Source organism: Linepithema humile, chromosome 1 (assembly GCF_040581485.1).
Source record: "Linepithema humile isolate Giens D197 chromosome 1, Lhum_UNIL_v1.0, whole genome shotgun sequence".
Classification (NCBI taxonomy): Eukaryota; Metazoa; Arthropoda; class Insecta; order Hymenoptera; family Formicidae; genus Linepithema; species Linepithema humile.
The window spans coordinates 41,031,076-41,045,109 of NC_090128.1; the positions used below are offsets into that span (position 1 = coordinate 41,031,076).

A 14,034-nucleotide genomic window follows, 5' to 3' on the forward strand; every position below is an offset into this window, starting at 1 on the left:
CCGCTTTCTCTTCCGTAAACGAACTTCGCTGGAATTGTACAAATCGCAAACGAAAGCCACTAGTATCAGCTGTTAACAGTGTAATTAATATTTCGTTGATTTTTCAACACTAAATTTCTTAATTTTACATATTATTAAGTGTAAAAATTTAGCATTATAATCTATATAATCATTTACTTCAATAGTTTTTCTATTAAAAAAAAAGAAGATATTCTATTCTAGAATTGTCGTGCATTCTTTAATTGTCGATTCAGTATCTATATTTAAATCGAAACTTGGAAAAATTACGAATCTGTTGCATTAATTGCAAGTTTCTGTTTAAAAAATTAAAAGATTTTTTGTTCGCTAACACCTTAAAATGATTAGTACGTAATTTTTATATATATCTTTAATGGGATTTGTGGTCATACAGTGTGACCAACTAAACACGCCAGGCGGCAAAAGCATTAAATTAAGCGAAATCCTATTAGAAAGGATACCATAAAATGGCGTAATCGCTTGAACACGCACGAAGTTAAAACATTAATGTTGCGAAATTACATCGTCAACCTTCGCAGGCAATGTAATAACAAATATTTTACTATCCTTTCCACCGTGAATAAATAAGGTGCAGGAAGTAAATAATAGAATGAGTTATATGCAATAACTTGTTTATGGATAAAATATTAGTAATACCTGTGTGAAATTTTATTTTATTTTACTCTCATGTGATAAAGATCTAAAGAAAAAATTATATTACGCGCCATATGTTGTGCGGATTCTCATCGATATTATCAAAACTGATTAACAACTATTTAGTGTCTAATAACGAAATAAATATTAAGTATTATACTACTTAAATATGTTTATTTGTTAGATTCTGCAGTTTTTAAATAATAATGCGTTTATACGCGGTGAGAGTAGGTAAGACAACACAACGTTCTGCCAACGTTCTGCATTTTCCATAGTTTACCGGTATGAGTTTTATAAAACAATCCTGACTTGCTTCCTTGATGTTTTAAAACTTGCCAATATGTGCAACCATTTCTTGTAATATTTTAATATAAAATCGATATTGATATATCCAGACTATTCCATTATTGATTGACTATCGCAAAGTCTCAAACATAAAAGCTAATTATGCTGAATTAAAAAAAGTAAGTTTTTCTTCCAAATTCTTTGTGCCTAAATTCTCAATATAAAATTTTCATTGGAGATATAAGCGGGAAATAACACTTTACTATTTGTGCAATTTTAACATTTCTGAAATCGTAATGTTCCTTTATTCTCCAATCGTTATACAGAAATTACTAAATCATCAACGGTTGTATTAATTCTTAATCCTGATAAATTTGACATTATATTATTGTATAAGTTGCATGAAGCTTATATATAATTAATAAAGTAGGAATGCGCGAAAATGCGCGATTTTAAGAATGTTATTAACAAAAACACTCCGTTTAAGCTCTCTTAAGCTGGCAGAATCAAATCAGCAAAATCGAATGCGAAATAGTGGATTATTTATTTTGTACTATTTTGTACCACCAAAACTAATTTCGTACTCCGTACAAATTTAAGAAAAAATCGTGGCGCTGCTAACTTAATATAAAGCTAGCAAAACCAAAAAATAAAAAGAAAACAAAGCAGATACAGTTAATGCTGAATTTGTGCTAATTTGTATCACCCAAAACAAACCAAAATACTTCTATTATCCTCTTAAAACAATTCCCATTTCAACTAGCTTCAAGAACAAGACCTTTCTCCATCGATTTCTTATTAAATTAAATCAGTAGAATTATATAAAATTTATTGCATTATTTATTATTCATCTTGTACCACCAGAAATAATTTATTAGTTTACTTTTTAGACAAATAAAAGTTTTAATTCATAATTGAAACATAAAACATCATTAAACATTAAATCATAAAATATTATTAATCATTAAACATTGAGTACAAGCATTTTTTGAGTGGCACAAATTAATACAAATTCAGTACTGATTGAATCTATTTTTATTTTTCATTTTTTAATTGTTTTTATTCTGCTAATTTCATATTCAATTAGTAGAACCACAATTTTTTCGTAAATGACACGAGATATAAAATTATTTTTAATGATACAAAATAGTATAAAATAAATACTAAATAATCCACTAGATCGCATTCGATTTTGCTGATTTGATCCTGTCAGCTTAAAAGGGCTCTCTATTTATGTAAATACAGGTATTAGAAATGTTACGAATATTGTATTTTCCCTGAAAAAAACTCGATTTCAAATAACAAGTAATCTATCGGTAATAAAATTTAAAAATATGCAAAAAATAGAACACTTTATATATCTATACATGATACACGATACATTAAAAGTATCAAAAGAAAACGCTGTCGGAAGGTGAAGCTATTAATAATCGGCACGAAAGGAAGCCAAAATCTGCAAGTTAGTTGATTGAAATTTCAAGTGACATTCGCGGCTACATAAAGCGACACGATCGCACGATCAAAAAATTATATGCAATTTACTGAGTGGCAAGCGTATCATATTCGTATTAATGAAGAATTAATGAGTCGAGCGATGCAGCGACAACACCGTGCTTTGAATAATATACTTATTAGGTCCTTGAATAAGTTCTCGCTGTTTCTTAAAAGATGGCGTAGCGGCACTCTGTGCATGGAATTTCGTACGGAAACGCATCAGCTAAGTAGTACTATATGTAACCTCAAATTCTAGTAGATACAGTTTACCACAGTGTCAACCACGTGTTTAATTACCTATTGCGAAAATGTCTACTTTTGTGCCAAATAAAGTGTTTTTGCGGGGAATTTTATTGCACTGCATTATTCAAAAGAAATCTGCAGCTGAAGCACACAGAATTCTTGTTGAAACATATGGTGACAATGCTCTGTCGAATACGACATGCAGAGACTGGTTTAGGCGCTTTAAAAATAATGACTTTGACCTTGAAGATAAAGAACGTTCTGGAGCACCGATAAAGTTTGAAGACGAAGAATTGGAGGCATTGCTTGATCTAGATCCATGTCAGACGCTAGTAGAGCTCGGGAAAACATTGCAAGTAGATGCGTCAACAGTTTCAAAACGTTTAAAAGCGTTAGGAATGATCCAAAAGTCATTTTGTTACATGACAATGCTCGGCCACATGTGGCAAAACCAGTCAAAACTTACCTGGAAACGCTTCAATGGGAAGTTCTACCTCACCCGCCGTATTCACCGGACATAGCCCCCTCGGATTACCACTTGTTTCGGTCGATGGCGCATGGTTTGAGCGAGCAGCGCTTCCATTCTTTCGAAGAAACCGAAAAATGGGTCGATTCATGGATTGCGTCAAAAGATGAATCGTTTTTTAGACGGGGGATTCAATTACTGCCAGAAAGATGGGAGAAAGTGGTCTCTAATGATGGACAATACTTTGAGTAAAGTTATTGTAAGCCTTATATTTTAAATTAATGTTTTTTTTTAACAAAAAAAACAGCGAGAACTTATTCAAGGTCCTAATACTTAGTCGGAAGTCGTCAAGAGTAGGAAGGCGGTAATCGGTCGCGCGCAGAAAATAATATCGCGAGCTTGACGTACGTTCATGCGATGTGTATATAAGAGTTGTATGTGTATGTGTAGAGGGAGGGGAAGAAGGGAAGGGGGAGAGAGAGAGAGAGAGAGAGAGAGAGAGAGAGAGAACTTGCGTGTTGAGAGCGTAAACCCAAATTCCGTGCAACTACCGCGGCAAGCATTTCGGGTGCTTTCCCTCATCCGGTAGCGAAATTGTAGAAATACTCTCACATAGGATGCACATTTCCGTGGTCATATTCAAGCGCATCAATTTTATCTTTCTGCTTTCACAGAAATGAATAGGAGTTTAATGATAGTCCATCGCATAACAAATTTCTTTAATAAAGTTCTTGATGGAATTACGAGTTTAAAGCGCTGGCCTTCATCCCGCAGACAATTTGCGCCTTTGCGCTTTGAAACACTGAACAGATTTTTATTCACACGTTTACTTCTATTCACTGACGAATTTCTGTTTTTCAATTGACTGACAAAAAACCTCCCGTCCCATTATTTGAACCCAGACAAAGATGAAAAAAAAATAGCATTCAAAGCATTTAAAAAGCATTCTCGAGTTGAGCATACACGTAATCTTTATTATACTCGTTAAATTATTCACAAGACTAAGAGCGCAAACACATTTATCGTCATCGATCGATTCAGTTAGAATCAATATAGCGAACAGCTTTTTTTTGCAATATCATAAATAACAAATTTTATCGACTAGTAATATACTTTTTTACCGTATTGTGAAGATTAAAAACCACTCGAGCCTCCACTCGACCTCCTTTGTAAACATCAGTAGCGATGTCGAGAGTTAAATCAAAATTGAAATTGCTGAACGAATCCAAACGATTACAGCCTCAGACGTTAGTCGTCATAGCTATTTAAAATACATCCGAAATAGGCGCGTGCTGCAGAACGTCTTCTTGAGATACTTCGTAGTACTATGTTTCAACATTATTACGAATTCAACGGAATGTCATGAAGCGCAAAGTACACGGAACGATACTCGGTACCATTAGGCAGCCTCGTGTGTTAGTCGAAAGGTCGGTAACTTCGATTCGATGTATGCGTGTGCACATGCAAGCACGATGCATACGCATACATCTACAATCTCGTAACCAATTCGCCAATGAAAGAATATAATTCAGCTTTGAAAGTAACAATGGAAACTTGCATGTTACGCCGCGCCATAGATGCGCAAGATCGGTTGTTGCATCCTTCATTATGATTGGTCTTTATCCAAACTTCGTGAACAGATACCGTCTAATTAGCCATTGTTGCAGCTGGCATCGCGCGCTAATGAGATTTCATAGTTTGTACAGCAGAAATTAAACTCTTCTCTTTATCATGAAATCTTAACCTTGATTATCTTTTCAACAAAATCGTGAAAATGTGCCGTCATTTACGATAATCTAGAAATAACACACTATACGGAAGAAACATAGAGAATTCGATATGATATCTTCTGATATCCGTTCTCAGAGCGTAAATAAATATTTATATAGAGCTTACATCACTGCATTTTTATAAAAATATATGAAATAAAAATGTAATATATCGATTTTCTGAGATATCTTCTGTTTCGTTCACCGCGCGTAATTATTTAAAGCAACATTTAAAGCACAATTTATAACTTGACCATTTTTATTTTAAATAAAAATAATATCAAGTAAGATTGCATAAATATCAAAATCTAGACAAAAGTAAAAAAACATATTTCGTCTGAGAATAATTATAATCAATTCCATATATGATAGTCCAATCAATTATTTCAGGAAAGGCATGTTAATTATTCTCTTCTACAAGAATAAGCACAGCAACAATAGTCTTTCCCTTTAAACATGCATGCTCTTCGCGCAATGACAAATTAAATATTAAAAAATCGTCCTCAATAATTGCTAAAGAGTCACACGGAGAAATCGAAACGAGCGATAAGAGTGCAACGGCTGATCGTAGGACCTATGCACACGACGGAAGTTTAGAAAGTCGTAGCGAGTCGTGCGCGCGCCTGTGTGCACCCTCACGCATACGGCCGACCGGCTACTCAACACGATCCAAACCGGTTTCGAGCTCCTCGCCGGAGGGGCCCCGTGACTCGAACGTAACGACGCGTGTTCGAGAACGATAAGCTGGTGGTCACGGCGTGGCTGCTCTCGCGACGCAAGAAAACTTCATAAACCATAGGAAATGAGTACTCGCCGTGCTGTATTCGTTAACCGAGTGTCTTCATTCATTAAATCTCTGGGTACATTGGTTGTAAAAAGCATTGCTACAGTTATTGACATTTAGAGGATAAAAGTAAATGTCTCTATATTTGTCGCATATACACGATGTCCCAAAATATCCTATGAATAATATATTCCCGTGGAACTCCTTGGTAAATTTACAGTCGATTTTTCTTTAACGAAAATATCGACTCGCTAATCGGTTTGTTTATCCGCAAGCTATTGAAGAGCACTTTCAGAGGTGCAAAAAATAAACAAAAATATTGTACGTATAGGGAAAGTGGTAGCTTTAATAAAATTTTAATATTAATGGATTATTTAATTTTTTTTAAATACGTTTCAAAACAACTTCGCTCTCTAAATTATTTAAAAATCATTTCTTGTAACACGGCAATCGTACTATTTATCTTGCGATAACAGAATCACATAATATTTTGAATTCCTGCGAAAAAATATTATCTGCGTCAAAATCACCATCGCTCGACGTGAAAAACGTCGCTAAACGTCAGCTTCTTCCAACTTGACTTTTATCGTGCACTGCACACTCGAACCGCGCGTAAAAGCCTACGTCACCTGAGTCGAACTTTTGTTGGGTAAATTGCTCGTGTCGGAACAACGATCGAGATCGACGGACGCAATGGTAGAAAAAAAGCGAAGAAAAACGAAAAACGACACTCGAAATAGAAAAAGCGGAAATGTACGGGCACGCGTAGGCACTATATTGAGGCATCGTTGTTGCATGCGTATTTATTTATGGCAAAGGGTACCGGTCACAATGCGACAACGAGAATAAACGAAAAACGTCCGTTGCTTCGTACCTGGCGTCGTGTCGAGCAGCGTCCCGCCGCACGCCGTTGCCTAACGCTCCTAGCATTCCTAATTGCGAGAGACAACAGTCCCGTGTTCAGAATCTTAACGGTGCATCGACAGGCTATTGGATATATTCCTTTTAGCTGCCATTTCTGTTATATTTTCCACACGTAGAATAAAATGTGTATAAGGTCAACGTACTGCTTATAAATAGCTTTAGTGCCACTTTATCAGTTTTAGCCACTTGCGTATATTAAGATTTCCTTGCAAGATGTACAGTTATGCATAGCGATATCGCAAACAATTTTTTAGTTAGAGAATATTTTGTTTTTCTTTTTGTTAAAATTTAAATCTGTTTTCTTTGTGAGGTGTTAAAAGTAAAGATAGCCAAAATAAATATTTATTTAAAAAATTCAGTCTGAAGTAATTTATAACGCATATGAAAACAACATTTGAAGTTAATAGGAAAAAATCTGTGCTGCAAATGACCAAAACTGCTTGACCTGGAATTTGCGGAGAGAGAAAAGAAAGACAGAGAAAAATTACAAGAGAATAGAGAAACGGTAGCTAAGAGGAACAGACTCATTATCTGAAGTCTAATGTTATGAAGAGTTATGAGTTAAAAGTTATAAAACTTACATTATGCTTAAATTTTGAGCAGACGCACAATATGCTTGGAACACGCTCCAATTAAAACAGAAAATTAAGCAGCATAACGTATTCATACAATATTCTCGATATTTCTATAGAACTCACGTGACAAAATCATAATTCTTCAAAAAAAAGAAAAGAACTTTACATAATGTTATATGTTTTAACATGACTGAATGCAAGTTATGTCACAACTCGAAACTTTGACTTAGCAATAAATTCTTTGAAAGAAATTAAAAATAAATTATAAAGCAATAAAAATTAATTTGTTTAGTAAAGTACCAAAAAAGGATATGTTTAAGTTATTTCAACCTACAACTTTTAATATTATCCACTTCATTTTCGATCGTTTATAACTCGAAAATTTTATCGTTTTTTAATACTGTTTACATTTTCCTTTGGCAATATATATCATTAATATAAAAATAATTAAATATCAACAATGTCACAAAACGTAAAGGCAAAAGGTACTAAAACACAAGCACAGGAGGTTTCATATTAAACAACGGCAATACTAACTCATTCTATATATAGATGAGCTCTGTATAACTTGACACGTACACCGGATGCATGATTTAAGACGAGCTGTAAGCTCAGGTTAAATTTGAATGTCGGAGTAGAATTACGAGAGAATAAAACGCAACTAGCGCGACAAACCTTGCTTAAAACCGTCCGGCAATCCTAGATTTATTCGCGTCGAATACACTTTCTACTCTTCTGCATTCCTTCCCGCACTTTAGCAAAGTTGCGCACCATGTTTATTTTTGTGTTGGAACTAATTTTATCTCTCGAGAGAAAAATAATTTCAGAACATGTTTTATATTAAGCAGGACAAACAAAAAATAAAATTTTGTATTTTTGATGATCCAAATTATTATTATATCTAATTAGTTTTCGAATACTACAAGTCACAACAATCTTACACGTGGGAATTAAATTACATATCGTATATGATACGTAGGGAGAGCACAGAGTGCAGAAAGTGTACATCGCGCAAATATAAACAAGCATCGCTGGCTGTCGCACGGTGTTCGTTCCGGTCGAAGTGAATCTCGTGATATCGCGGGAAAATCGACGAGCAAGCTGTCGGACAATGGAGAAGAGACTTACCAAGAAGACAGTCGGCCGGTCCCAAGCGCGCGTCGAGTTACGACGAGTATCCACGCTGTAAAACGATCGTCCGTCCACGATAGTCCCAGAAGAAATGCTCTTTCCGAGCCGATGGGCCGCGTACAATGGCTCCGACGCAGCGGACAGTCCTGTCGTGCAACGTAAGAGACCGTCGAAAAAAATTGGAAATAGGGAGAGAGAAAGTAAACTGATGGTTGGCACAATAAAGTATAACACTAAACACCACTTTTTTCAACCGAACCGCGTCACCCGATAACGTTCGAGAACGTCACCTGCCGCGTTCGTTGTTTCACAATCCAGCACGGCGCTATTGATAATCCACGCGCACTTCGCGAAATAAAAGATAAAAAGAAAAGAAAAATCAAGTCTCGCGTCACGCGCGTAAAGTCTCCGACCGCGGCACGAAAAACACGTACAGGACGGAACGGAACGACACGCGCATTACTCGCCGCTCGAGTCGCAACTGCCGCCAGTGGCGGTTCTGTACCCTTCCTCGTCCTCCCCTCTCCACAATACGCCCGCGCCACTGCGCGGTCGAGTGAGTGCATTCGTGTCTCCCCCCTCCTCCCTAATGCCGCGTCGTGCCATGTTACGCCGCTCCGCTCCGACTTGCTCGCCGACCATTCTTCGGCCCCTTCTTCGGCCTTCGACGGTTATTCCTCAGCACTCACGCGGAGCTATGCTCATTCTCGATCAAAGACCCTGCGAGAATCTCGTGAATTAGCCCTGTGAAATGAAGAATTGCGGTGTAAGAAACGGAAGTCGATTTGAAATCAAGTAAATATTATCCGTTCGCAAGGTGCGCTGACATTACTCGAGAGAGATGTGTCAACGCCTCGGCTAATTAATTCAAATTAACACGATGTTACATTAAAAACATTTTTTAATTATTTCTAAATACGGACAATGTAAAGCTTGTAAAATTTGTAAAAAATCTAAAAATTACAAAGCCTAGAAAGAGTGTCAAAACTGCATAACGTATAAAGAATGTAAAGAATATAAAAAAATAGTTTAAAAGTTTAAAGAGTATCAAGAGTGTAATAGAGAATGTAAGCTTTGTAAACATTGTAAATAATGAGAACACTGAGCAAACAACAAAATAAAATATTGTAAACATTATTAAAATATAAATAATTAAGAAATAAGATGAATTCACTTGTACATGACTTAAATAATCAATAAAAATTAATTAATATTATTGTTAATAATTAAATTTCTAATCTTGTCAAGTTTCATGCTTCAAAAAAAATTTTAATATATTATTATTCTAATTATCAAGTTTCAATTACGTGACGTAAAGTCACGTAAAGTCACGAACTGTCTTAAAGTTGCAAAAAAATGTGAAATTTTCCATCACCTGCGGTAATCTTCCAACGAATAAAATTATCAAAGAATTATAAAAAAGAATCTTAGAATTCTCTTCAAAGCTTCTTTTATATTTAATATAAATGAAAAAGTAGGTCGACTCCTTATGGTAAATGAAACAAGTTACTTCAAAAGACACAGAAATGCGAACTCGATTGGATGATATTTTATGGTTTGCTGTATATATTTTTTCTTCTAATCATATTTTAATTTAACCAAGAAAAATTCTACACAAGGCATTAGGATCTAACGTAAATATGTTTGCTTTATACCGCGACTTGATTAGTCATCATTAAAAAAAAATTGATGCTTCTCTTCTTTCATTTTTATAAAAAGCAACTAATTGTATAAAGAAAACTAATTATTCACGTATAAAATGAAAACATAAAAAATGACTATTATATGCAAAATAAACGAATTTTTTCTTTAAACATATAAAATAGAAAATTAAGTGAAAAAGATAAGAATATCTAAAAGTATCAATATCTAAATATAAATTATATAAATAGCAAAAAATATAAAAAGCCAAATATATATATATATATGATATTATTACGATATGATATTATATTATATATATTATGATATTTTGTTTTACAAAAAGTGCACAAATATCTTTTGATTGACACTTACTTGATGTGTGTATAATATATTTAAAAGAATAGATTTAAAAATATCTAGAACATTTCTATATTATTCTATAATATTTATCCGTTGTTATTCCGATAAGCGCGTATGCAATCTTTTAAATACACTTGTGGTCCAAAATTTTATTTCTCTATATAAAATAAAATGATTAAATAAAATAATTAAATAATTAAAATAATGAAAAGATAATACACAATATTATCTCTAAAGCTTTTAATTTTTTCATTGCAAAATTATATCAGATTATTATATAGAAGAGGAAAATCATATGAATCTTACGTACTGAATTTAATTAACTTTTTTGCACATACCAATTCATGCGTGTTCGATAAAATAGACTGGTCGAAAGCTCTCTTTTTTAGTCTTTTATTAAAAGCTAGCTATATAATTTAATCCATATATATTCTATGCTTCCAGCGAAAATAAATTTGATAATAATTGATTAAGATTTGCAGCTAATTATTGCTGCACGAATCAAATAGTGTTAATTTATTTCAATTATACTGCAATAATAAATTGCGCATAAATTTTTATGTTGTAACCCAATACGACTGTCAGTTGTTATGAAATGTTAATCACAATGAATCTTTAATATGAAAAATAAAATTAGCAATTTTTTTCTGAATCTTAAAACTCATATCTGTTATAAATATAGCAAAAACTCACATCTATTATAAATATAGTATTATTATCGTTATTATTATTATCATTATATTAGCTGTGTCAACGAAAGCTCCATATCGTTAACCGATAATAATATGCTGTTCAGCACCAATGATTTTCGCTCGCGAAATTTTCGATACATATCCCGGTACGTTAAAAGAGCGATGTGTAATAGAATTAATCGAAGAACGGTACAATAATGTAATTAATTAAAATTAACCGTCCATTTATAGCAAAGAGTAATTGGGCATACCCATATTGTTATCATGTAATTCAAGCAATTTGGCCGAATAAATCAAACATTTAATACCAGCCGCGCTCTTGATAGCATCGTAATCCTTGATACCGTATTAAAAACACGACACATTACGCGACAGCGCGTATACGCGAATGAATACGCGTACCAAGTATGTGTTAGAGCGTATGTTACACAAGAGTGAGTTCCTCGTTAATTTGTAATTCGAGACGAACGCACTTCGATCTGCGTCATTTGCGTATGTCGGTGAAGCATTGTGACTGCTTTGGATCGCACCCAACTAGCGCAAACGCGCGAGCTCGGTTTTGCGTCCTGGCTACTATAAAAGAGACCTCATGAGCGATTATTTGAATTGCATCGACTTAAAAGCTAATTCTGCCAATATGTCAATTACGATGGTTGATTGAATTATTTATAGCTGTGAACATTATCGTTAATATCATCAAATGTGAAAAAAAACGGAGGCTAAATACACAAGCGACAGTTAATCAAGCATAAGAGCGACGAGAAATTATCTTATCGAGCGTGACTGAAATAACTTTTTAGATTTTTGCGCGAATGAAACTTTTACCTGGATCCCTTAATTCCGCTTTCGCGATAAACGTTCATTCGAGGGACAGAATGGATCGGTCACGTGTGTAACGCGTGCACGTACAACGTTAAACGACATAACGCAGTTATGCGCGCATACGCTCTCTTTCGCCGCGAGTTATTTCAAGCTGTAATAGGTACCTGTACGTGTGTGCACCGCTACAGCATACGATCGTAAGTACGTATACACAGGGGACCGAGACTGGACAATGAGCGGCAGCATGTGACAAAGAGCAAGCGCGAGACTGTATGTCGTTGCAGACTGCGCGACGCTGTGTGGATGCGGGCGTGGCACGGCGTGCAGTGCAAAATTGGCCGAATCTGGAAGGGAAAAAATATACCGTCATTGATATAAATGCTTAATCCTATAGGAAATGCGACAAAATAAAAAAGCAAAGTGAGATTGAGTAAAAGAGATTTGATTCCGAAATAGCTTCGCTGAATATTCCATAAACAACATAATATCTTTAGAAACCGTAATCTATATTTGCATCACCCCAGGCTGCCTGTTCATCGGACCGCGATAAATCACAATTTTCCGTGATCATCGTGCTATTATGTGTTATTGATTGTAGGTTAATAGCATTGGAAAAATTACGCATACAATCAAATGCTTATGCCCAATTACCGGCGGCAAGTTTCGGTTTATTGTAGCGGGGAAAGTGATGCGCGATGAGAGAAGCAACTATCGTATAATGCGCAATCAAAGTTTGCGACTTCGTATTTAATATGTATACAGAGTGTCCCATGAATTAACAGCAGGTTCTTCAATCATTTTTGAATCGGTTTTTCCTTATCGAGAATTTCGCTCGAGGCCATTATTTTTATCATTTTTTTCAAAACTAAATCTTGAATCAAGTTTTACTAAAGTAAAATTTACTTCAAATTTTGTCTAAAGAATAAAACTTTGTTACACATTAGCAACTGAAAAGTTTATGAAAAGTTCATTTACGATCGCTTGTACCTCAAGAATTATTGGCGCCTCGTAATTTCCGTTAAGGAACCATCGACTTGAAAATGTTTGAAAAATAAAAAGCAAGTACATTTGATTTGGGATGCCCAGCACGCATACGATGGTGAAAAAGCTCGTCTTTTCCTCTCCGAAGCGACTTGGTCTGTTCCTTCAAGGTGTAGCGTGGCCGTTCGAGCGCGAGCTGCCGCGTAACCTGTTTTCATTTTTATCGTCGGCATCAGGTTTCAGCGCAGGTGAGTCGCGAAGGTGCTGACCAGAGTATTGGCGAACCAGTCTATATTCGCAGCCCAACGTTTCCTTCTTCTTCTCCGTCGCAGAAACGCATTGACCTTCGAAGTATCGCATTGGCGACAATCCACGCGCAGACGTATGTTGCATTGTCAGAGCGATACGATAAGAGAAACGTATATATACCAAACAGCCGATCGATTTAAATCTGTAACAAAGTTAACTGGCACTTTTATTTTCTCGAGATACAAAATATCCCGAACTTAACAAACCATTTTTCATTTATATACTTCGATCAATCGGGCAGTTTATTTCAAACTATTATCAATTTCAATAACTGAAAATTTTACGACATATTATCTTAATTAAGAAAAGAGAAACAAATTTAAAATAGTTTGAAAATAAAGAAAATATAACGTGTTGAATTTCACTCTATAATTATCAAAAATATCAAATAGGTATTATATTTATAGTGAGATTTTGTATATAAAACAATAAAATAATAAAAAAAAAGAGTGGTTCCAAAATTTCTCTCTATAATATATAGTAAAGAAAACCTGCATTTATTATTCTTATGTTTATCTAAAAATGTAAAAAAATATTATCATGCAGAATACTTGTATTTTGCTTCAATCACGAGAGATAAAATTAAACATTTTCAGAAATTTATTAAATCCAGATTGCAAGCTAGCGTTTCTCACATCTTTATTAATCATCAAAAAAATAAAATTTGATGGAGAAAATCTTATAAATATTGATTATAATTTTAATAAGAATCATGATTCTCGCATTTTTCTTCGTTAAACATAATCAAAGCTGTTTGACATGATTATTGATCTTTCAGTTTATTGAAGACATTAATTAAGTCAATTAAGACAGTTCAACTAAATTGCAAATTATACTACAAAAAATTAAATGTGAAAATCTATTATTATGCGTGAAATAATAT

The 14,034-nt window shown here is 34.4% G+C and overlaps 1 protein-coding gene across 3 annotated transcripts in view; it reads right to left on the reverse strand.

The window, feature by feature from the left end:
• Window positions 1-9,019, reverse strand: part of LOC105670446 (semaphorin-1A-like) — a 213,091-nt gene extending 204,072 nt beyond the window's left edge. The window contains exon 1 of one of the 3 annotated variants that reach the window (XR_010891135.1): window positions 8,341-9,015. The gene's annotated coding sequence lies outside the window, so the exon portion shown is untranslated. Of the gene's footprint in view, window positions 1-8,340 lie in introns of all 3 variants that reach the window. The other 2 variants (XM_067358755.1, XM_067358763.1) reach the window with 2 other exon arrangements.
• Between the last annotated feature and the right edge of the window lie 5,015 nt (window positions 9,020-14,034).